The sequence below is a fragment of the Heterocephalus glaber genome, unplaced genomic scaffold, assembly GCF_053883595.1.
Source record: "Heterocephalus glaber isolate CG9 unplaced genomic scaffold, H.glaber_assembly_v1.0 deba00001606, whole genome shotgun sequence".
Lineage (NCBI taxonomy): Eukaryota > Metazoa > Chordata > Mammalia > Rodentia > Bathyergidae > Heterocephalus > Heterocephalus glaber.
In genome coordinates this window covers 32,707,103-32,733,462 of record NW_028258377.1, presented here as the reverse complement: position 1 = coordinate 32,733,462, position 26,360 = coordinate 32,707,103, and the positions used below count along the sequence as shown (strand labels likewise).

The window sequence follows — 26,360 nt, the reverse complement described above, 5'->3', positions numbered from 1 at the left end:
AACAAATAACTGCAATTTACTAGGATGCTAAGAGACGAGAGTATAAGCAGTCAGGGGTTGTTTAAGGTTTTTATAATGATGGAAAATTACTCTTATACATTTCAAGTATGGTTTCTCTCCAAAGCCACTACATTTAAATGTGACGAGAAGACATGCTTCACTTTTTAGTACTCCTCGCTGGGCACAGTGCTCTTTAAAGGCATCCAGGTTTCCTTAATGTTCTGAACCACACACCCAATCAGTTTTATTTATTATATTGTAGAACGCATTCTGTAATGACTTTGGAGGCAGCTGGGAGTGAATGGACAATTTGGTTTCACTGCCTTGATCTCCTCAATGCCTTTCCTCTTAATTTGGTGGATGTGGTGTGGAGCTCCCGGAAGTAGGAGTCACAGAATCACTTTAAGGAAGCTCCCAGACAGCCTTTCCTAGCCCCTGAACACCGTTGGAAGGATTTCTGTATGTAGCCTTCTTCACTCAATATATTTTAGCTTCTGAAAGAGCGCTACTGTTTTTAAGAGAAAAAATGTGCAGAATTATTGTTTTCTTTCTCTTTGAGGCTCCGCTCAAACTCCTGAACTGTCTCATTATTGCTGAGCATTGTGATAAGGTGGTGATCATTTTACATGACACAGGCATTCAAGTACTCTTTTTCTCAGAGTCAAGCACAAATGGGACAGAGAGCTGCTTAAAATGTGTAGTTTTGCTGAGCATGGTGGCGCAGTTATAATCCCAGCTACTTGGAAGATTGAAGCAGGGGGATTGAAAGTTTGAAAACAGCTTGAGCAGCATAGTGAGACCCCGTCTCAAAATAAAAATGAAAAAAGCTAGCCATGTAGCCCAATGGTAGAGCTTTTGCCTCGTACATGCAAGACTCTGGGTTCGATCCCCAGCACCGCCAAAAAAGAAAAAAATAAGTATAGTTTTTTCCTACATGTTTTGATTGTAATATTAAATCACTAAGTTTTCTAAATGGCAGCTGTCTATTTAAAGTACTTGAGATATTTCTCATGAAATGAAACTTGGAGTTAGGTGAAAGATTATTTTCATTACACATGGCACATGGGTGCTTTTGGGCTACATACTTGAGATCCGTATGGTTTTAGTCTTCTTTATTTTTTGCTGTGAAAGTCTATATGAATACGTTCTTTTTGTAAGATACTCATAACAAAGAACAGGAGGAGAATTTTGCACTTTAACCCCACCCTCCAACTTATTCCATGCCCCATTAATGTGAGTTAAGGTTGTATCTCCTGAATGTTTTTTGCAGGAATGAACATACATCAACAGGTACACAGAGAGATATGTAGTTTTGCTTTATGTTTGTTTTACTGAAAACATTTTATTTACCCACAGTTTGTCTTTTCGCCTAACCCTGTGTTTTGTATCTATCTACATTACTATGAATAGATTTAATCTTTTTAATGGCAGACTATTCTATGATTTTAATGTGCCACAATCTATTTAGCATGTTGATGGACTATAAGTTAAATTGTTTTACTTTTATAAAACAGATATTCTCAGGAGCAACCGGACTTTTCTTTATGTGTTCTCTGGGGCACATACCCTGTTTCTGTTGCAGTGCTGCATTATTAGACCCCATGGACTGGTCATTCTATTGAAGGACTGAAAATGTTATAGGTACACAGAGCTAAATGACTCAAATTTTGAAAGCATGTGAGTTCTAGCCCATGTGGTTGTGTTAAGTGAAAGTGTTCAGTTAGAATGAAAATATAATAGTGATTTATAAGCCTTTGTCCATAAAAGACATCCTTCAGATCTGCACATACACATTTTAAGTTGTGAGAAGACTGTAGAATTTTTTTTAAATGTAAAGAACAGTTTATGTACATCAACTTTCGGATCATTTCGCATAGAAGCGGAAATGTGTGTGTCTTTGTGCGCGAATGGCTGAGGAAGACTGCATGTGAGCTATTTTAATAGGCAGGGTGCAGAGGGTGTGTGTGTGTGTGTGTGTGTGTGCGCGCGCGTGCGTGCTCAGCATGGGTGGGTGATCTTCCGAGTCACAGTAGCCTGGACTTGAACCCTGCGCCTCAAACATTGGAGGATTTGAGACTCCCTTAAGCTTTCTAAGTGGTTTTTTTTTTTGGTGCATATTAGTTATGCAGAATAGTTGTTTTCATTTTGGCGCATCCGTACATTTATATAACATTCCATCATTTTCATACACAATCCCCCTTGCCCATTCTCAAGCGCTTTTAAACAGGTGTAACCATGACTTGCCTCTTGGAGCTACTGTGAGGATGAACTGGGATGTGTGTAGAAAAGGCTGAACACTGCACCGGGCACCTGGTGGTTCACCAATGTTGCATTGTTTGGAAAATATGATCCCCACACACACTATCACTCACTGTTCTTATGACATCCGTCAAGTTAATTTAGTCTCATCAGTTCTGCTATTTGCTCCAGAAAACAGGAAGTTGAATTGGATGCCCTGGTATTTTAAGATTCTTCGGATTGTTTTTTTCATTTTGTCAAGTGATTCTTCCGTGTGAAAATGATAGTTTTGTGCACTATCTTCCTAAGCTTTTAGCTAATAGTACACACACACACACACACACACACACACACACACACACACTATGTGGTTTAGATAGGTCATGACCGAGAACACAGGCCTTTCCAAGAGACAGCCTCACAACTGTCGGGGAAAGAGAGTTCTGAATCTGGGCACAGTGGCTTGTGACTGGTCCAGGAGTTCAGTGCCAGTTCAGATAACAGAACGAGACCCCATCTATAAAAACATGATGGTTTAATCTAGAGAAGCAGGGGTGAACCCATGGCACCCATGGTGCAGTGGGTTGTTTGTATCATTGAAAGTTCTAAAAGGTTCACCATCACTGCTCTACAGGAATCTGGGTGCAAGAGATCCCCTTTACCTAGCATGAGAGGTGAGAGACACAAAAGGCCTTCCAGTTGGCCCATCCTGTGGCAGACTGACCCCATCCCACCCCGGTCCCAAGGCTCCCCCGCCCCAGTGCAGTTACCTGTGCAGCACTCATGCCTCTCTACCTGATCACAGCAGCTACAGCCACGCTCATTTCTTAGGGCATTGATATGATAAATGTTTTACATACATTAATGTGTTCATTCATTAGTTGATAACTTTTATCAGGTATGAATTATGTGCTAAATTCATTTCAAGCACTGAAATTATAGCAATAAGTACAATAATATTTGTGCCTTGGGAAGGATTTATTTTGGTGAAGAATTTCAGACAAAAAATTGATAAACGACTGATATTTTATTAATAATCAGTTGATAAAAAAATAAAACAGAGATTTCTGGGGAATGCTGACTATGTTGGTTTTCTATGGTACCTTTCTGAGGACTGTCACTTGAGTACTGATTTGAATGAGAGACAGTTTCATAGATTTTACCTGTGTACATGTACCTTATATAAAATATCATGGATGCTATCTGTGTACATTGCTGCTAATTAAACATTGTTGTCTCCATTTTATCGATTTATTAACTGATGGCTTAGAGAAGTTAATGGAAAGTAGTAAGTAGCTGAACATCCGTCTAATGTTGAGCTAACCAAACAAGAATTGATTATTCTAATTTGCCAAGAACTCTGGAAAGAGACAGCTGCTGGTTTTGGTTAGGCAGCTCAGCAGATGTTTAGGTGAGCAAGTGTCTCTGTGATTTTTTCAGCCTTTTCCTCATAGTCTCAGTGGGGTTCCCATAGACCCAGACAGTATCACTGCATTCCATTTCAGGGTGAGCTGGGAGATTTGCCTGCTGCATCGGACTTCTCTCTCAGGAAAGATCATACACTCTATAGATTTCTTCTACAGTCTTACAGGGGAGATCAATGTTTTCTGGCCACTCTGCAAGGACGTATTCTATGTTTTACAATTTATGCAGTGAAAGAAAGTAAAAGGAGATGATGTGGAAATGAGCAGTTTGCCTTCTTTTCAAAGCCAGGTCTGGCTCACAGCAACATTTCCCTTCTCTAACCTCTCTCTGTTGGATTCTAACAGAAGAGACTGTTAGAGGATCCAGAGGACGTGACTGGTGTCAGTGACAGCTGCTGCTAAAATACTAGCAGCAGGAACACACGGGAGATTCTGACAAAGTTTTGATTGCTGTGCAGTTGATATTGATGATATCGTTCTTGGCTCTGAAGTTCCAGGCACTGGAACTTGTCCTAACTTCCTGATCAGCTTGTGTTATCAGAAGATTGGCTGATGATTATTGCATGATCTGTTGTAAATCAGCAAACACAAACCTGCCTGCAGAAGCAATTTAAACAAAGGGTCACGGGGAGACTCCTGAAGTAAATAATTCATCTTTGGATGAATTCCCGATATAAGGTTACCTGGGAGTTTTCCAAAGTCATACAGTCCTTCAGACCTGCTGGGTATCCTTCAGTTTAGGATAGTTTTCACCTATATTGACTCATTTGCTTCACACAGCTATCCTGGGAAATTGGCAGGAGTTGTTACTCCCGTCGCATGAGTAAATGTTACCTATGGTTCAGCTGATGCCCACAACAAAACTAAATGGCTTAAAATATCAACACGAATTCCATCTTTCCTAATCACAGATTTCTCAGTCTTATTAAAAAAGGAAACCTCTGGGAAGGCAGATTCAGCTCCTCCTCTTGGAATAAATGAACTTCCTAATTCCCCCTGTAGAAACTCTGAAATTGTTATTGATCAGACATACAATGGGTTATTCCTAGAATGTCAGTCTATTCACTTACTCTAGTGTGGGCTAAGAGCCTTTCAAAATGAAATGATTAGATCATCAAATCTTTTAAAAGCCATTCCTGACTACTTGTAATTGAAGGAGAGATTACATGTAAATTATAAAAGAGTCAAGCAATGAAAAAATATTTACACTGTATAGTAACATTTTTTAGTCAAAATTTCAAAAGATAGTCACCTTTAGCAGATTAATTTATATCCAGGCATCATATCCAATCATTTTTTAATCATTACTGTTATTAATAGATATACTATTTTATAATTTTGGTTATTAACATCTTTTGAACATTACCTCTGTGTCTATATCTACATAATTACTATTTTTTTTGACTTTATTAGTGTATGTTTGCAGTAGATAATGATTACATTCACAATAGGGAATCGGTATATGTACATAACACATTTCAATTTTCCCCCTTCCCTCCACCCCCCCTTTTATTTTTCCCGCATCAAATTCATGTATTTATAAGACCTTATAATTTTCATACATACAGATTGAAAACCAGACCAATAGCCAAAGAAGATATAGAACATATAAGACAGTTGTTAAGTCCAGGGAAGATTTTAGATACATTGTCTGAACTAGATTACAATATCTTTTTTTTCTCCCTCCATTTCTTCCATAGATAGGTAAATACAGTGAGACAGACAAGAGAGAGACAGAGAGAGACTGACAAAAGATTATACATACTTCAGGAAAAGAAAAACTTAAATTCATTGAGACACTATGATATTAATACAAGTTACCTTTGGCCTCTACAATTACAAACAGTGCTCAAAATGGTGGCCATTGGCTTCCAGGCATTAGTAAGGCAAACTACTGCTTGGGTAACCTTGGTCACTGAGATTGCTGCATATGCATTTTCAATTTCTTCTGTAAAAACTTGCAGTATAGTGGATTTCTACAATATACAACATCCTCTAGGGTCTTCCATACAGGGGGAATACTATATGTTGAAAAAACACCATATTTTTCTTTTCCTGAAATGTGTACATTTTTTGGCAGACACTCTTTATGTGTATACATATTGATTTTTTCATTTAAGAGAAACCATCCAGTATTTAAACTCGTGGGTCTGAGGTACTTCACTTAACATTATGATCTCAAGGTGTATCCATTTTCCTGCAAATAAGTCAAGTTTATCATTCTTTATGGCAGAATAGTGCTCCATTGTGTATAAATACCACATTTTCTTTATCCATTCACTTGTTGGTGGATATATAGACTGTTTCTAAGATTTATTATGAATTGTACTGCTATAAACATGGCTATGCATACATCACTGTGATATGATGTTTTTAACTCTTTTGGGAAGATACCTAGAAGGGAAATAAATAGCTAGGTCAAATGGAATTTCTATTTTTAGGTTTTTGAGGACTCTTCATACTGATTTCCATAGTGATTGTACCAGTTTACAGTCTTGTCAACAGTAAAGAAGGGTTCCTTTCTCCCCAAAGCCTCACTCACATCTGTTATTGGTTGATTTCGTGATGGCAGGCATTCTTTCTGTAGTGAGATGAAATCTGAGTATTGTTTTAATTTTCTTTTCTCAGATGGCCAGTGATGTTGAACGTTTTTTCATGTATTTATTGGCCATTTACATTTATTTATCTGAGAATGTCTATTCATTTCAGATGCCCATTTTAACGGGTGTTTAAATTAGAAGGGTTTAATTTTTTTCAGTTATTTATATATTCTAGATATTAGTCCTTTTTCTGAGATGTCACTGGCAAAGTATTTTTTCCCATTCTGTAGGCTGTCTCATCACTCTTTTGGTGGTTTCCTTTGTTGAAGCTTTTTAATTTGATGCAATCCTGTTTGTTGATTCTTGGTATTATTTCTTGTGCAACAGTGGTTTTGTTTAGAAAGTCTTTGCCTCCACCTATATCGAAGAGTTCTACCTATTTGTCCTCCAGCAGATTAAGTGTTTGTTCTAATAGTTAGATCTTTGATCTATTTTGATTTTAGTTTAGTGCACGGTGAGAGATATGTGTTTAGTTTTAGTCTTTGGCATGTGGAAAGGCAGTTTTCCCAACACCAATTGTTAAAGAAGCTATCTTTCCTCCAGTGAAATGATTTGACCCCTTTGTCAAAAGTAACATAGCTTAGTATGCCTGGAGTCATTTCCATATGTTGTATTCTGTTCCACTGATCCACAAGTCTGTTTTTTGCCAATACCATGCTGTTTTATTACTGTAACTTTGTAGTATAACTTAAAATCCAGGATTGTGATGTCCCTTGCCCTGCCTTTGTTGACCATAATTGCTTTTGCTATTCTAAGTCTCTTCTGGTTCCATATGAATTTTAGGATTGGTTTCTACAGTTCTGTAAGGATATTAGTGTTGTGATTGGGACTGTATTAAATCTACATAAGAATTTTGGAAATATGGTCATTTTGACAATATTGGTTCTGCCTATCTACGAAGAAGGATAACTTTCCATTTTCTGATATCCTCTTCAGTGTCCTTTTTCAGAGTACTATCATTTTCATTGTGGAGCTCTGTCACTTCCTTGGTTGTATTAATTACTAAGTAAGTATTTCATTTTCCTTGATGCTATTGTGAAAGATGTTTCCTTAATTTCTCTCTCTGTGAGTCTGCTATTGGTATACAAGAATGCTGTTCAGTTTTGAATGTTGACTTTGTATCCTGCTATGTTGCTGAATTAGAGTATTAGCTCTGGGAGTCTTTTGGTGGAGTTTTGGGGTCTTCTATGTAAAGGATCATGTCATCAGCAAATGAGTAACGATGATTTAACTTCTTCTGTCCCTACTCATATCCCTTTTATTTCTTTCTCTTGTCTTACTGCTCTGGCTAATGCTTTGAGAACTATATTGAACAGATTTGGTGATAACAGATCCTTGTTCCTGATTTTAGAGGGAAAACTTTCAGCTTGTCTTCATTTAGTATGACACTGGCCATTTTTTTGTTATATGACTTTATAAGATCGAGATAAAGATCTTCTATTCCTATTTTATTGAGAGATTTTATCATGAATGGATTTTGGATTTTGTCAAATGCTTTTTCTATGTCTATTGAGACGATCCTGTAATTTTTGTCCTTTCTTATGTTTTTGTGGTGTATTAATTACTTCTTAAGGCCACATAGTATCTTGTAGATAAATCTGTAATAGTGGCTAATTGGTTTCTTCCACAAATGTCTAATGTTGTCAGTGTTCATGACCATATGAGGTATGATCGAAATAGATGGTGAATGCTGCTTCACTGCATGCCATCCAGTGGAAAGGCAGGTTGGTTAAAACGTTGTGGTGTGTCCTCATCCTCTACATTACCTGAATCTCACTCAGTGTGACAGTTGGCTCTTCCCCAATATCAAAATGACCATGAAAGGTAAACATTTTTAATAAATTCAAGACATGGAGACAGCCATGACAGTGCAACAAAAGACACTTGCGAATAAAGACTTCCACATCTGCTTCAGACAGTGGTGAGAATGGTAAGTATGTGTGAAGCCAAGGGGGGAGTATTTTGAGGGAGATTAATAGCAATGTGCGTTTTACTGTAAGAATTTTTAAAAATATAAAGACTTTTTTTTATTACGTGTTGTATATTTATCTGTAAACAGATGTAGGCACACTTACATTTTTTATAAATATTACAAAATTATCCTTCATTAGCAGGATTTGTGAATGTATTTTCTAATACTCTCACAAGCACCACATATTATATGTCTTTAATCTTTGCTAACATGAGAGACAAAAATATTTAAATATGTTTAAATTCGCATTTCTCCAGTTAACAGTGATGTCAAAAGTATCTTCATGTGATTTTTTTGTTCACTATATCTTTTGTTGATTACATCTTTAAAGTTGGCACGTTTTAAAATTAGGTTTTTCTTTCTCCTGATGAAACTTTTTAGATATTTAAATATTAACCCGACTTATGTCACATATGTTGCTAATCAGTTTTCCTTTACTTCCTTCTTTGTATTTTAACTGTGTTTATGGTATCTTTTGCCGTAGCAGTTTTTAAATTATATAGCCAACTGTGCAGATCCTTTTATTTTCTTGTTTCTGGTATTATTGCAATGCAAAAAGTCACAAAATATGAAGTCTGATTATGCACTCTTTCAAGTTGGAAATCTAGTCTGAGTGGAGCTTTGGCAATATGGGAACTGGCGGAACTTGAGTAATTATCATTCTGTGGCTGATATTTACCCAGATCCATTTGCAGTATAGTCCAAGCCAAGATTTAATAACCCATGACATATTTGCAGACTTTCTCATTTTCTAAAAATTTAAAATTAGTTCTGAAAGATGAATGGCTCATTTTTAATATGGTCCCTTTGAATTTAGCTGTACCTTGAGAAGGTTTATATGGAAAGCCAGGGGTTAGGCTCAACTGCATATGTGATATCTTTTTGTAGAGTTTTGTGCTTTTGTGTTTTCCAGATATTTTCTCTAATGAATGAGTATTTAGGTTCAAACTATTCTGTCAGTTGTCAGTCAATTCCCTTTCTGAACAAAGGGAATTGAGCTAATGATCAGATGGGTGAAAAAAGATAAGCTTAGCTATTTGTCCTTTCAGTTAACTTTGTAAATGAGTGAGGCAGTATGGCATCTTTTAAAATTAATTTTATTGGTACATTTAAGGTATGCAATATAATGACATTCATCATTGGAAATTTGCACCTTTATGTAATCTCTCTTGGTTCTTATTTTTTCCCCATTCCACTGCCCTCCCTTCAACCCCTCTACCCCTCCCTATTTACAAAGATTTTGTTTCCATTTTTTCATTTTCTCATATTAATTCCATTCCCTTCTTTCCTTTCTACTACTCCTCCCACTTCCCCTTCCCCTTTGCCCCTTTTCTTCCTACTGCACATTGTCTGTTATACCTTTTAGTCCCTATTTACACTTTCAGTTTCTCATACTAGAGAAACTATTCAGCATTTACACATGTGTGTCCTATTTATTTCACTTAAGAGTACTGTCTCATTGTCCATCCATTTAGCTATAAATATCTCTAATATCTCATTTTTTATGGCTGAACAGTACTCCATTTTATTTTTTAAAAAAGCATTTTGGTTATCCAGTCTCCAGTTGATGGGAAATTGGGCGGCTTCCAAGTTTTGGCTATTACACATTGTGCTGCTAGAAACATGGTCGCACATATATCACTATGGCATGAATATTTTAATTCTTTTGGGAAGATACTGAGCAAGGGAATAGCTGAGTCAAATGGGACTTTCAGTCCTAGTTCTTTGAGGTATCACCGTACTGATTCCACAGTGGTTGCACCAGTCTACACTCCCACCAGCGGTGGAGCAGGGTTCCTCTTTCCCCACAGCCCTTGCAGCATTTGTTATTGGTTGATTTCATGATAGCAGCCATTCTTTCTGTGGTGAGGTGGAATCTCACTGTTGGTTTCTTTTGCATCTCTTGAATGACCAGTGATGTTGAACATTTTTTCACATGTTTATTTTCTATTTCTACTTCTTTGCGAAATGTCTGTTCATTTCAGGTGCCCATTTTTGGATTGGGTCTTTAAATTTGGGAGGTCTGATTTTTTTTAACTTCTTTATAGATTCTAGATAGTAGACCTTTGTCTGAGGAACCGCTGGTGAAAATTTTTTTGCCACATTGTGGGTTGTCTCTTCACACTGTTGATGGTTTCTCTTGCTGTGCAGAAGCTTTTTAATAAGAAGAGATACCACTTGTTTTTTGTTTGTGCTAGTTCACAGGCAACTGAGGTTTTGTTCATAAAATCTTTTCCTACCCCAATGTCTTGAAGAGTTCTACCTAACCTCTGTTCCAGCCTGTTCAGCATTTCTGTTTTTATATTTAGATCTTTAATCCATTTCAGTTTTGGATTAGTGCTTGGCAAGAGATATAGGTCTAGTTTTAGTCTTTGGCAAGTTGAATCCCAATTTCTCCAGCACCATTTATTAAAGAGACTATCTTTCCTCCAGTGAGGGTATTTGACTCCTTGGTCAAAGATGAGGTGGCTGAGTGTCTGGAGTTGTTTCTGTATCTTCTAATCTGTTCCAGTGGTCCTCAGGTCTTTTTTGTTTTAACAGTACCATTCTGTTTTTATCACAGTAGCTTTGTAGTGTAGCTTCAAGTTGGGAGTTGTGATACCCCCTGCCATATCTCTGTTGTCTAAAATTGCTTTTGCTATTCTAGGTCTCTTCTTGTTCCAAATGAATTTTTGGATTGTTTTCTCAAGGTCTATGAAGTATGCTGCTGGGATTTCAAATGGGACTGCATTGAATCTATATAGCAGTTTTGCAAGTATGGCCATTTTCACTATGTTGATTCTTCCTACTCAGGAGCAAGGGATGTCTTTCCATTTTATGATATGGTTTTGAATCTCTGTTTTCAGAGTGCTATAGTTTTCAGAGAAGAGGCTTTGATTTCTTTTGTTAGGTTGATTCCTAGGTATTTCAGTTTTTTGGATGCTATTGTGAAAGGAATTTTTCGCCCTATTTCTTTCTCAGTGAGTCTTTTGTTGGTGTGGAGGAAAGCTATTGATTTTTGTGTGTTGACCTTGTATCCAGCTACTTTACTGAATTTGGTTATTAAGTCTAGAAGACTTTTGGTGGAGTCCTTGGGGTCTTCTATATACAGTATCATGTCATCTGCAAATAATGACAATTTGACTTCTTCATTTCCTAGCTTTATTCCTTTTATTTCTTTCTCTAGTCTAATTGCTCTGGCTAATGTTTCCAAGACTATACTGAACAGGAGTGGTGATAGTGGCCATCCTTGTCTTGTTCCTGATTTTAATGTGAAGGATTTCAGTTTTTGAGTGTTTAGTAAGATATTGGCTATTCATGTTTCATAGATGGCTTTCATTAGATTGAGGTAGAGAATGTCTATTCCAATTTTTTGTAGGGTTTTTATCATAAATGCATGTTGGATTTTGTCAAATGCTTTTTCTGCATCTATTGAGATGATCATAAGGTTTTTGTCCTAGGTTCTATTGATATAGTATATTACATTCATTGATTTGCATATGTCAAACAGTCCCTGCATCCCTGGGATGAATCCCACTTGTTCAGGGTGCATGATCTTCTTGATCTTCTGCATTCCATTTGCCAGTATCTTATTAAGGATTTTTGTATCTATGTTCATTTGTGAGATTGGCCTATAGTTCTCTTTTTCAGTTGGGTCTTTCTCTGCTTTGGGGATCAAGGTAATGCTTTCTTCCAGGAATGAATTTGGGAGTATTGCTTCCTTTTCAATTTCATTGAAGAGTTTAAACAGTAGTGACAGTAGTTCCTCTCTAAATGTCTTGTAGAATTCTGCAGTGAATGCATCAGGACCCAGGCTTTTTATAATTGGTAAGTTTTTAATTACATTTTCAAATTCATTGGTTGATATTGGGTTGTTTAGAATTTTTAGGTCTTCATTCATAATTGGTAATTCATATGTATTAGGGATCTATCCATTTCTTCTGTATTTTCCATCTTATTGGTGTATAAGTTCTTGAAGTAGATATTGATGATCCTCTGGATTTCTGCTGGGTCCAGTGTAATGTCATCCTTTTCATTCCTAATTACATGGATTTGGGCCTTTTCTTTCCTTTTTCTGGTAAGGTTGGGTAAGGGTTTGTCAATTTTGTTTATTCTTTTGAAAATCCAACTCTTGGCTTCATTGATATTTTTGTATCATTCTGTTAGTCTCCACTGCATTGATTTCTGCCCTCATCTTTATAATTTCCTCCCTTGTATGAGCTTTGGCTTTGTCCTGCTGTTCTTCTTCTAGAAGCTTGAGGTTCAGCATCAGGTTGTTTAATTGGGCTCGCTCTGTTTTTCTAATATGCATATTCACTGCTATGAATTTCCCTCATAGGATTCCTTTCATTGTGTTCCATAGATTCCAATAGGTTGTCTTGTCATTGTCATTTAATTGTAGAAACTGTCTGATTTCTTCTTTAATTTCTCTATGACCCATTGGTTTTTCAAAATTGTGTTGTTCAATTTCCCTGTGTTTATGAAATTATTGCGGTTTCATTTGCTTTTGATCTCCAATTTCATCACACTATGGTCTGATAATATACAGAGGATAAGTTCAATTCCTTTGCACTTACACATGTTCTTTGAGCAAGTATGTGGTCTATTTTGGAGAATGACCCATGTGCAGTTGAAAAGAATTTGTATTATGATTTTGTGGGGTGGAGTACTCTAAGCATCTGTTAAGTTCATGTGTTCGAGAATTTGATTGAGTTCTAATATTTTGTTGTTTATTTTTTGTCCAGTTGATCTATCTATTTGTGACAGTGAGACATTGAGGTCCCCCACTACTATTGTTTTAGTGCTTATTTGATTTTTCTTGTCTGTTAGTATTTGTTTTATATAGTTGGGTCCACTAGAGTTTGGTGCATATATATTTATGATTGTCATCTCTTCCTCTTGGATTGTTCCCTTTACAAGGATGTAGTGTCCTTCTTTGTCTCTCTTAATCAGTGTTGGTTTGAAATCCACTTGATATGCAAAGAGGATAGCTACTCCTGCATTTTTTCTGGTTCCCGTCACATGGAGTATTGTTTTCAACCCTTTAACTTTCAGTTTATGAGTTTCTTTTTGAATTAAGTGTGTTTCCTGTATGCAGCATATTGTTCGATCTTGCTTCTTGACCCATTCTTCCAGTCTCTTTCTTTTGATTGGTGAATTGAGACCATTAACATTGATGGTTATAACTGATTTGTATTGACTTATCCATGTCATGACTTTTTCTTTTTGTTGGATTCTCCTCCTTTGCATTTAGTTTCTTGTCATGCCCGGTGGACTCATTCTGCTGGGCTTCCTGGGGTTGTGATCCTCATTGTCTTTTCCTAGGATATTGTGTAAAATTTTTTGGAGTGCCAGTTTGGTATTCATGAAGTTCCTGAGCTGCTCTTTGTCATAAAAGTATCTTATTTCTCCATCAATTTTGAAAAATAGTTTTGCATGGTACATCAATCTGGGTTGGGGGCTGTTTTCCTTTAGGGCTTGAAATACATCACTCCAAGCTTTTCTTGCCTTGAGGGTTTGCATTGAGAAATCTGCTGTGATTCTGATGGGTTTTCCTTTGTATGTGATTTGTTTCTTTTCTAAGTGCTTGTAGAATTTTGTTCTGTTGGGTTTCTGGAATCTTAACTATTATATGTCTATGTGTAGATTTTTTTTTGATCAAGGCTATGTGGAGTCCTATATGCCTCACTTATCTGTATGTCAAGCGCTTTTCCCCTGTTTGGGAAGTTTCCTGCCATTACTTCTGTGAACAGATTTTTTTAATCTCATCTGCACTCTTTCCTCTTTCTTCATTGACTTAGATTAGTATTATTTTATTTTTCTTTGCATCATCTAGCAGCTTCTGTATTGATTTTTTGTGGTCTTTTACTATTTTAAAGAAATTTTCTTTTCCTGGTCACTAATTGCAATCTTATCATCTGTATCTGAAATTCTGTCCTCATATTGGCTCATTCTGCTGCAAAAACTTTCATTGGAGTTTTTAATCTCCTGGAAATCTGTTTGCATCTGTTTTATGGATTCCATTTGTTTCCTATGTTGGGACTTCATCATGTTCCTCAGCTCCTCTGCTTCTTTATCTGTATCCTCTCTAGATTTATTAATTATGGGCACAATCTCTGTTGTTTGGTGAGAAATTATTTCTGATTTCATTTTTTCTATATCCTCTTTTTATTGCCAGTTCAGGGAGTCCAGATGTTTGAGTATGAGATTGTTCCATCTCGTTTCCTTTTAGGGTTGCTTTAGGTGATTTGGAAGTCTGGTTTTGAGACTTGTTTACATGGCTTCTCATTTCAAAGGCGGGGGTGGGGGTGGTGTGTGTGTGTGTGTGTGTGTGTGTGTGTTGCTGGTGCCTGTGTGGGTCACCTCCTAGGAGCTTGGGGTGGCTCTTCTTCTCAGCGCTGGGGGTGTCTCTATGTAAATGCACTTAGAGATGTGGAAGAAAGTGTATAGAGTCCATAGTCATGTCTTCTTCTGTTATCTGTGTGTAGTTTCAAATTCTCCACGTTTGGACTTGAATTGTGACTTTTCCAGGGATGAATTATGTAACTTCTTAGAGCCTCAGTTTCTTCTTCCCTAAAATGGGAATGGTGCTTTCAACTACCATAACCTAAAAAATCACTCATTTTGTTGTTCCTGGCATTCATTTCACTGTGGTTTGTAAACCCTGAGTGATCTCTTTGAGCCTCAGTACACTTTAGCATTAGGCACTATTTAAAAACTACAGCAGATGAAAGTAAGGGAAGTGAATAAAAACTGAGTGAAACTCCCATTAATTTGACATTTTATAAGCAAGTTTTCTCTGGCAGTCAGTTCATGGTATTTGTTAAAGTAGCTCAACGTTTCATTTTTATTTTATTTTTTACATCTCAATCTTTCGTGACTTAAAACTGATGACATCTGAGTATTTCTCAAGCAGTTCCTACATATTTATGAAGAACAGTTAATCTGTGCAAAGGAAAAGAGAAAAATCATAAAATTTTAGAGCTGAGTGACATTTGGACTCAGATACAGTGGAAGAAATTGAGACCCAGGCAGGTTACACTACTTGCACAGAATCAAATATCAGTTATAATTGTAAAAAGTTACTGCTACAGAATTGTTATGGAACCATGAGGTCTTGTGCTGGTTCTATTGTGTTCCTTCTTGGGAAGAAGTATAGGAGCAGGTGTATTTCTTTGTCACGGGCCATCTTAAAGGCCTTGAAGGGATTCCCATGGGCCACGGCATATCCTGCAATATTGGGGACAGAAATTATTTCAATTCCCACTAGACAACAGGTAGCAGTGAGTCTCAGGGTGCTAAGTCTGGGAGGAGGGGAATTCCCTGCAGGGCAGAAATGGGAACACTGGCTATTGGAGGTTTCTGTGCTGACTGTAGGCACCAATCCCTCAAACTGAGCCCATTAGGCACGATGGGACTTGCCTGGCTCCCAAGTGTGTGTGGATGGACAGTGGAACTGAATAGGATGTCCCTTGAGCATGGGAGGCCTCTGGAGTTGGCCTCATCAGCCCTTGTCATGGCCCCTTCATGGTCTGGTCTCCTTGTCTTGGTCCACTCTGACCTTCCTTCATCCTAGCAGCACCTCTATTTCTCTTCTCCCCTCAATGCCAGACATCTGTTTTAGATCACAGTGGACATTTCTCTAAACTGAACATCCTATCCCGGGTCCCTTTTCTTTGCCCAGGGGAGCATCCATTCTCTGGGGCTGGAAATTGACTCCTTTTCATGACCTGTCATTTTGCTGTGTCATCTCTCCTGGGGGGAATACTGACAGAAGCAGAAAACCTCAGTGATTAGTGAAGAGCCAGGAGAGAGAAAAAAATCCTGAGACCCTCAACATTTTATGGGTGTTCCAGCAGTGCTGTGCTGGCCTCAGTAGCACCAGTATCTTCACCAACAGCATCGTTCCTGTGCAGTCACCACCATTGCCATGAGGAAAAGGTATTTATTGAGGGCCCTTTGCAAAAGTAACGCAAACATCACAAGTAAATTACATCATTTTACTGCACTGGTTCCCTCTCTCATTGATGGCCAACCTTTTAGAGCTTTCAATGATACAAACAGCCCACTGTGGCCCACGTGCTGTAGATTCACCACCATAGCCCTCTATCATTGGTCCCGTTATGTTTTCTGTTTTTTACATGAGAAAACTGGGGGTCATAGAGTTTTCTTAACACAGTGGTTTTCCATTGATGACTATTTCATCCTCAGGAGACATTTGGCAATGTCCGCAGATATTTTGATTGTCATGAACAGGAAGGTCTTGGTGGGTAAATGTCTAAACATGTGTAGCACAGGCCCCTCTAGCAAAGAATTATCCTGCTCAAAATGTCAGCACTTCCCAGGCTGAGAAACCCTCACCTAACATGGTACATTAACAATCACAGACAGTTTTTATCATGAAAGACTCACACTTTTCTTGGATGTGTTTATAATATCCAGAAAATCATGTGCTACCGTTCATTCATCTCTTTATGAAATGAATTCTAGTAATAGATTTTCAAATGTTAAAGCCATTCTTTCATTCCGGGGATGAATTCTACTTAATCACAGTGTGATACCATTTATATGAAAATTTTAGGCATACATACCAATTCTGTGTATTATTTATATGTGTATAAAAACAGGCTATAGGAGAGAGATGTGCACACCAATTTGAGCATAATGATTTCTTCTGAGAAGGAAAGAACTTGAAATCAGTGAGGGGATTTACTGCCAGGGTCTTACCCCTCCTAGTCTTTAAAAATTGGTCTGAAGCACAATGTAGTTATTTATTAAATCAGACTGGGGATGTCAGTTACACCATTTTCCATGTTTTTGGATGTTGGAACTATTTTGTTTGGAAAGAGAAATGAAAAATACAAATAGAACTAATATAGTGTAAATGGTTAAATATGAAATTGATCAAGGATTCAGAGTTAAGTATCAGTCTCCGGAGACCAAGCTTGCGAAAGCCATGCCATGCTGCTTCAGCCATGGACGCGACCACAGGACCAGTTCAGATAGCAGGAGCTGTTGTTGGCTGCTGGGTGCTCTTCTCAGCAGCTAACAGGGATCCCTGGTCTGTTCTTCCCAGTAACCCACACAGCAGGGGTAGAGTGTTTATCTTTATGCTGTATGTGAACACACTGAGGCACAGAGCAAGCATATATCACTTAGAATATGTTCGCTTACTTTCATTGGTTTCTACTGTTCTGCAGAGTGATCATGAGTCATTGTGTATATGGGTTGACCCAAAGCTCCCAGTATGCACAGTCTGGATGTCTGCTGTCCTGGATACTACTTTCTGCCTCATCCCCCATTTTCATCTAGTGCCAAATCCTCCTAAACACTCAAACCTGACAGGGCATTCTCCCTCCCATCTTGCTACACTGTCCTCCGCTCAGTCACCCTGATCTTTTACTTGCAGTAGCCTTTTGACAGCCTCCCTGTGGTTGGTTTTGCCCCCTTTGATTCATCTCCCTAGACCCTGGCAGAGTGGTTGGAATGCAGGTGAGTTCCCTGACTCCCCTTCCCTGGGCTTCACAGAGTGTTGGATGTAGTTCAGCATGACCTAACCTAGCAGTCCCAGTTCTTGCCAATCTTCCCTGTGGTTTCTTGCTGCTGGCCTGAGCTCCTGTGAAGCATTCTGTTACTTCCTTTGCAGGGAAGCATTTCAGCACTATCCCATCGCCATTCCTATCCAGGGCTTATACCCTTCCCTTCCAGTGTTGTGTATTCCTGCACTGCATTTAGTGTTCCCAGCAAGATTTATCTCCTTGGGGCAATTGTCCTGTCTCTCTCCAACTTGACCTGTCCCAGTGCCATCCACTCCCATTGAACTCCATGATCACTCTTCATAGGACTCATAGGTTTACTTAAACAATTAACTATGTAATTAATGTTTGGCAGGATATAAACTGCAACAGTAGCCCCAGGCTGTTTTGCTTGTTGCTGGATCAGGGCATCACACAGTGCCTGATGTGTAATAGAATTTCAACAGATGTACGCTGAATAAATGAAGAAATAAGTGAATGAGTTTTTCTGTGCTAGAGAGGAAGAAGACTCAGCTCTTCCACACCTTGTGGCCTGGGTGTGTTTCTTTCCTTAGTCTAGTGTATGAAGCTAGAAGGATAAAAACAGCTTAGTATGGTCACAGAGGAAGGATGGTGTCAGGCTGCTGTTAGGTGCCAAAATATGGGGTCCAAATGGGGCAGGAAACCATACAGTAAAGAGGAAGTGAAAATCATAGTGGGGATTTTCACTGACGAGATAGCTCCTTTTAAGTGGTCAGAGTAGACCCAGCTCTGCAAAGAATAGAATATGGCATAGTAGTCCACTTGTATTTGATATTCCACTGTCAAGACTATTGTTTTCAAAACACTATCATGAATAAAAATCATATTTATGTCAGCTAAAAATGCAGATTCCATTGCATGTCTGTGAGTCCATTCTGAATCACTGGTTTTGGATCTTAGTTTTGCATCCTGGTACAATACTGATTAAGGATGGGGCAGGAGCAGGAAGTGAAAAGGAAGAAAAGGAAAGAGCATTTGAAAGTCCTTGGGATAATATATTACAACCTTTTGTAGTAAGGAAAATACAATGTATGGTGAAAATCTTAATGACAGTGTGGCAACTGCATCCCTGGGTTACCTTAGGCAGGAAAGATTATGCAGTGTTACTACCCCAGTGAAATGTGTTAAAGAGTCTGCAGGGCCTGGTTTTAACTCATATATGCTACAGATTAATGTTGATTCTATTTGCCTCTTTTAGACAACTCTCAATGGACTGAAATGCAAACCCTGATCATTCACGCCGATTTCTTCTTAATTAAGTTCTAAACAATAGAAATTATTGGTCCTCAAACCTATAAGCATAGGTATTTTGTGCTGTGGTTACAAAATTAATCTTCGGGAACATATCTGTTTTTTTAGTGAGAATGTAGGGCGGGATGGAGGAATTAAAGTTAGTGTGAAAAATTGAGGCGCTACAAAGCTCCGCTACAAACATAGCACATTTACAGCTAGAAAATCTCCACTTAAAGACTAGGTTAAAAACCTGGCCTCTCTGATGACTAATTAGATCATAAAGCTGGCCTGGTCTCAGTTTCATTAGCATGTAGCACACAGAGCATCTCCTAGGGGACTTGTATCTTCTTAGTTGTGCAGTGCTTCACAGCTGGGCTGAAAATGCTGCCACATTATTTTTGAATGCAAGAAACTTGTGATCCAGACTCTCCCAGGATTTTAACTCTGTTGCCTGAACAGATTGACACAACAACAGATGGTCCATGTTGAATCGTGGTGACTACCTTGAATATTAAGGATCAAACTCCTTGGAATAACAAGGAGTGCATTAGGCTTTGTAGACGAGTGTTTAATATCCACCCAACCACAACAGAGACCGGAATCTGTAGTAGAACTATAGTAAACACAATGGTCGGCGCATGGCATTGCTCAGTAAATACCTGAGGTACAAGATGAATTAAGTGGAACAATCCACACAACTGTTCTTCCACTTCTTGGTTGGCAGGGATCTGTTTCCCTGGGAAGCCCGTTCGAAGATGGAGATTAGTATGTCGGATGTTATCAAGGAGAACCTTGATAAATACCATTGGGATCAATAGGTATGGAGTGGGGACTGAACAGGTGATCAGGCATGGCTGTGATGCAGTTTTAAGAGTCCTCTGCTGACCCCACAGGTGCTGTGAAGCTGGATTGGTTTTGTATAGTTGTTTTTACTTGAGATGAGCATGCTGGGCTCTTATACCTATGCCAGTACCAGTCACTGGATGGAGACTGGCCAGTCTCAGAGAGAGTTGACAGCTGAGGGCTGTGTGCTCGGTGCACCCCTGGGAGCTAGGTGACTAAATCCTTCCTTTCTGAAAGGGGGTATAGCTGGCACCCATCATAGTGTGCTGTGTGTTTGTGTTGAGGTCCTTTAGAGCTGGTGCCGATGACAATGTGTTATAGAGTGAACACTTATGTTACCCCAGATTCCATATCTTGAAATTTTGACCCTCAAGGTGGTGGAATTAGGAGGTAGAGCCTTTGAGAGGTAATTATGTCCTAAGGGTACAGCATTTAAGAATGAGATTAGTGCCTTTAAAAGGAGATAAAGAGATCCATGCTCTCTCTGCCAAGGGAGGATGTAAGAAGAATTTGGCTGTCTGCAGCCCAGAAGAGAGCCCTCACTGGAAGCCAACAATGCTGGTGCTTTTGTTATACCATTTAGCCTTTATTTAAAAAGTTATCTGAAACTCATTTTCATTTGGTGAGAGAATACAAAAACAATTTTTCCATAGAAACTTACAAAAAAATGACATAATTCGTAGAAGATGTTGGTTTCATGTCCTGAGCCTGCTGGGAAACAGGTGGGGACTAGCCATAAGGATAGCACCATGTGGAAAGCCAGTGAGCCAGTGGTTCAAATCATAGAACCCAAAGGATAGCAACCCAACCAGGCTGATCTGGATCCTTTGTCCATCTCTGGAGGTTTCTGGCTGACTTAGTGAACAGTTCTGGAAGCCGGGGGAGACGATCTGTAGGGTGCAGTAGAGGTGGAGAGAGGATGCAGCTGGGAAGGTTTGGAAGACAGGGCCTGCACGTGAGGATGAAGATGACCAAGAGCAAGGAAGGGAGGAACTTTGAGGCCTGATCGAGGTGGAGCAGAGCTGATGGCTAAGTGATTCTGGGTGGGGCCCTGCAGGACACCCAGAGGGCCACATGAGTCCCAGGCTTGAGAACACAGGATGGATCCAGACATGGCCCTGTGGGCCTGAGCTCAGAACACCCTCAGACATGGGTCTAAGGACTGCAAACCTCCATTGTAGAATCTGCAGTATGGTAGTTCTGATGAAAGAAAGTGCTCAAAAGGTGGGCTTAATCTTGGTGTTCCTGTTTTCCTCTGGCATTTACTTTTTTTTTTTTTTGGTACCGGGGATCGAACTTAGGTCCTTGCGCTTGCCCAGCAGGTGGCGAAACCACTGAGCTAAATCCCCAGCCCCTGGCATTTACTTTTATGAATTTCTCCTTTATTCCTGATCACAGAAGTTTTACTTAATGTTTAGAAAAATCTTTTGATGGTTCACCCTGTGTGATCGCCCTTTACGTATCCTGTCCTTTCTTTGTACCCACTGACTCTAGATTCTGCTTACCATCTCCTTCCCCAACACAGCCTGTGCCCCAGATCCTGCCTCTCTGGTCTTTTCCCCCACCCTGCCCGGTCTTTTTACCCATGTTTGACGTGAATCTGTGCCGTGTCTGGCTTTTCTGTGCCCTGCGCATCCTGGGGGGGCCACCTCCAGCCTCTCCACACTTCTGAATTTCTTTGCCCCTTGTATTGGGTGATCTGGCATATACGCGTTGGCTCTGTTTATCATTTATTTCACGTACTGCTCCAAGGAGATGGATATCTTTTAGAAGGGAGGAACACGGTTTTGTTTCTTTCTTAGCATCTAGGATGGATGGATATTCCAATCAATACCAACTGGCTGGAGAGAAGCAAGGATAGAAAGAAACTAAAGGACATGGAGGATGCTGAGATTTTGACTCTTTCTTGGGTCTTCTTCCTGTCATTGTGAGTCTCCCAAATGTCTCTTTCGTCTTTAACCCTAAATTAACACTTCCTTTCATTTTCTCGTCCAGTCCAAATTGTTAGCTTGCTTGGTCTTTTTACCTCTGATATCACCTTATTCTTATCCTCTAACCATCAGTCACAATGTATAATGATCCTTTTGTTTTTGTGTTTTTAATATTTAATTCCTGTTTCCTTTCCCACTTTTGGTGGCAGGAGGGCGGGACTTTGTGGGTTTTTCCATGTGGACCATTGTGTCTGATCTATGTCCACTCTTAATACATACTTGGAGGGATAAATGATATGAAAGCAGAATACAAAATAATTCTAGCCTTGCTGAGTAAGTACCTTAAACATTAGAAAATTTTCAATTGCTGATTTTGTAGTGCATTGCAGCTTTCTGTGAGTGAACCAACATGAATCCATTTAGACACACCATACCCTCTTCTAATCCTGATAGACCTGTTGATACTATTGGGCCATTCTGGTTTAAGATTCCCAGGGACCAAATCTGAACTCTGAACATGCCTCCCCTGCTGCTCTTCCTCTGTCTCAACTTTTTGACTCCCAGCGTGTCTGCTTTGTCACTTTATGGGTAATCAATGATGTTGTCCGTAGAAGAACATCATTGACACATTTCCCAGTCAATGGAGTGAATGTAGAGACCTAATTAACACATGCCTGAGCTCTGAGCTTTCCTTTGAGACTTTTGCTACAACACTGCCAATGAGTGGTATGGCCTGAGCTGCTTTGTGGGGTTAATGTATTTTGTTTCTAAAATTATAGTGATTTCTATCTCCGAAGTGTTTCCAATGGTAGCAGTGTAGATTGGGCTCTGAAACAGTGACTGTGTGGCTGAGTTTTGGTGTCTCATTCCTACCTTGGATAGAAAATCCCCAGTGAAGACACATAACTCATCTAGGAATCTTCTGTATGCAGGTTTCAGTTTACGTGTTTTTTCATAGTGAGGAGAAAAGAAATGGACTACTGAACAATTAGGGAGCTACTACTTGCGTTACAAACCTTTATTGTTTTAAAATAATTCAAGCTTTTAGGTTCACGTAGGAAACATATACCAATCACAGCAGTGATGATAATAGTGTAGTTGTTCCTTCTTGATATTTAGGGCCAGTTGGCTCTAGGACTCACTGTGGACACCAAAATCTTCAGATTCTCAAGTTTGTTTTTATAAAATGGCATAGTATTTGTGTATAACCATCCTTCCATTTAGGTTTAAATTATCTCTAGATTATGCACAATTCCTAATACAGTGTACATACTAAGAAAATAGTTGTCAGGCACCATTTTTATCAAGTGGTAAGGAAAAAAGTCTGGTATATGTTAAATACAGATTTACTTTTTTTTTCAAATATTTTCAATATGCAGTTGGCTGAATCTGCTGATATGGAAACCGTGGAATGGAGAGCCAGCCATTTTCACTAAGGATGTCTTTGTGCTAGTAGGCACTGCATAAATCACACCTGTGTATGTTCAAGATCCTCTGAATATTCCTATTTTACTGATAGGAAAACTCAATTTCAACAGTTAAGTAGCTTATTTATGCGCTGTATGAGCTGGGACTGAAGCACAGTTTCTTGGACTCGTAGCTCATACATTTCACTGTATAATTTTTGCTATTATACAAAACTCCTAAGCTGAAATTCTTGGCTGGAATTAGAGTAACTGAAAGAAAGCTCTTACAGAAACAGGATTTCTCTCAGGATTTTGTGGAAGGTCGTGGTAAAGATATGAAAGTTACATTTTAACGGGACGTGAAATTCACACTAATTGTAATTTTGTCATATGTTAAATCAAATAATTAATGGCCCAAGTATTACCTTAGAAATGTCTACAATTGGACTATGTGTTTCTAGTTGAGGTTATATGGACTCTCAGGACTTCTGATGTCTTATGCAGCCTAATTCTTAGCCCTTTTATTGACAGCCCTCTAATCTGTCTGTAGCAGCTGACTGCTATTCCAGTCATAAGTGTGTCTACAGATAACCCTTTCATGATCTTCCTCACCAATGTGTTCTGCCCATTTGTCAGTATCATTAGTATGAACTTATTTCTGTCTTCAGAAACGCGAGCTGTCTCTCCTCACATGAAGATGCTGCTGGCTTAATCACAACAATGCTGATTTGCACTCATAAAACATTTTCCACTCTGAAAACAAGAGTCACATACTTAGTTTTCATTTGACCCTCTGAGTCAAGCCAACCAGCAATTTATTCATTTATTTCCTCAGCAAATATTCATTGTATTTCCTGTTTGCATTACAATATCATCTCCATTTTGTAGATGAGTAAACTGAGGCTTATAGGAAATAAATCATTTTTCTCTGCATCTCTCAGTCATAAAATGCCAAGTTTAGAGCTTTTTCTAAACCTGTTGAATGAGCTCATGTTTATAGGGCAGGACCTGTACTTTGTTTCCTAAGTCATGGGTAAAAATAACAAAAGCTCACAGCCCGCTGGAAGAGCTTGGTTATCATTTCATGTGGATGGCAATGTCTATAATCACCAATCAACAAATGATTCTTTTCCTTTTGGAGCATGATGTGTGTTATTATTTTCTCTGTGGAAACTCTTAGAAAAGCTCTCACAAAGCCTCACAATGCAGTCATCACCTCCTTCTTCAGCCTCACTCTGTGATTGCAGTTTTTCACACTCCTGAGTTCCCTCTTGCTGCAAGGTCTTTGCTGGTCTCCGTCCTCAATGCACTCCCCCACCCCTGCCAGTACCACAGATCTCAGTGTGAATTGCAGTCCTTCTTGAAGGTTTGCATTGACACCAAGCACCACCAGAACCTCTGTTATAGACCCTCTTGGTGGCAACCATTCCCCCTACATTTTAATGATCAAATTCTGCTCTTACAAATATGTTTATGTTAGTGTTTGTAATGTTTTTCTTTCTAGCTGTACTAAAAGCATGCATGGGAGCAGATCCCTTTTTGCTCATCATTGGGAGCTTCGTTCTTGTAAATGTTACTACCATGTGCTTCACTAGAATAGGTGAGAGACTTCAAAAATAGATACTGGGTAGAAGAATTGAAATAGACTCAGAAATATTGGAAGTTTAATACGAATCCTGAATTAGTTTTCTATTTCTGCAGTAACAAATTACTACACATTTCAATGTTTATAATAATACCCATTTATTTTCTTACTGTTTCCCTGGGTCAGAAGTCTGGCCTTTGAGGTGGTTTAGCTGGGTATTCTGCTTTGAATTTCAGGAGAATAAAATCAGGGTGTTGGCAGTCCTGTGCTCTTATTTAGGCAAAGATTAGCTTCCAGGTCTAATCATGTTGAGGGTAGATTTCAGTGGGTGTAGTTTCTGGCTACTGGCCAGGGTCTTCTGTCAGCTTTCAGCTTTTAGGACCCACATTTCTTAAACAGGGATCCTGAGCGTTTCTTATGCTTGGAATGGCTTGCCTTCTTCTTAACTTCTAACTTCTTCTTTCCTCCTTTCCTGTAATTACTTTGTACCACCAAGATATTTTAGGATAATATTGACGTATCCTAGGGATGAGAGAGTGGACACATGGGCAGGCATTAGTGTGCTGCTGTACATCCCAGTGCCTATCCATTCGGGCAGTACTTAATATGATGAATACGGTGGTGCATTGGCTCCTGTGTGGATTTCGTCCCCCACTTCTGCGGACGCCATAGAATTTGGTAGATGGGTTCTGTAGAAATGGAGCTAATGAAATTGGGGACTGCATGGCCTCAAACCATTTAAAATAATGGCACTTTCACTCCATTACTTTTGAGTGGTAGCAGTTCCCATTAATGCACTGGTTCCCCAAGGAGCAGAAGTGCTGATTGAATCAGGTTCACAGAGTGGACAGAGGAGAGCAGTGTGTTGCCTGGCGGACAGCTGCCAGCCTGGATAGATGAGGGCACCTTTGAGCTGGCCCTCGCTGCCCTCCTGCATTCCTCCTTTCATGGGACTGTCTGCTCTTGGTGTTTGCATAGGCAACAGGCTCTCTCTAGCAGGAAGTCTCTTTACTCCTCAGAATTTCCTCTATGAGCTTTCAGGCAAGAGCAGAGTACCAAGGAACTACAGGTAGTAGCTATTTCAGAAAAAAAAAAAGTAGGTAATTTTTTCATTTGTTTCTATTGATTCTGTTAATTTCATTTGGTATTAATTAATTACTTCAGCCCTCTTCATTTCCAGTGTCCTATGGTCAAATATGAATAATGTTTGAAACCATTTTATCTAGGTCATTTTACCCTTGTGTTGATTTATCCCCGAGATGATGTACTGTACTCCCCTAAAATTTCCATTTTCAGGTGAGTGTGGGAAATATTTTGAAGATTCTTCTGATCCTAAATGTTGTCAGTGCCTAAACATTGTCAGTGCACTGTAAGTGTGAACCAGGTCTCCTGACTCAAAAGCTCTTACATAACTGTTGATAGAGGGGCCAGAATCCTGCTTCTCCTTTAGGTGTGAAAATGACTGTTTAGAGTCCTACGATGTCCCATTATGAGCAGAACTCAGCCCTTTTTCGCTTTCACAGATGTCATTGGATGACAGGGAGAATTAGGTGAGTCTTTAGAAAGGACTTGACAGAAATAGGTAACCTGTG

General features: G+C 39.1%; 1 protein-coding gene and 1 pseudogene across 6 annotated transcripts in view; both read left to right on the top strand.

The window, feature by feature from the left end:
* The window catches only part of Sgcd (sarcoglycan delta), a 959,917-nt gene that overhangs the window by 212,702 nt on the left and 720,855 nt on the right, over nucleotides 1-26,360 (top strand). The window lies entirely within an intron of this gene.
* The window catches only part of LOC147822992 (forkhead box protein M1 pseudogene), a 66,967-nt pseudogene that overhangs the window by 2,485 nt on the left and 38,122 nt on the right, over nucleotides 1-26,360 (top strand). The window contains exon 1 of the transcript XR_015444646.1: nucleotides 1-26,360. This exon is cut by the window's left edge and continues 2,485 nt beyond it; it is cut by the window's right edge and continues 38,122 nt beyond it. The product of XR_015444646.1 is annotated as a forkhead box protein M1 pseudogene (transcript).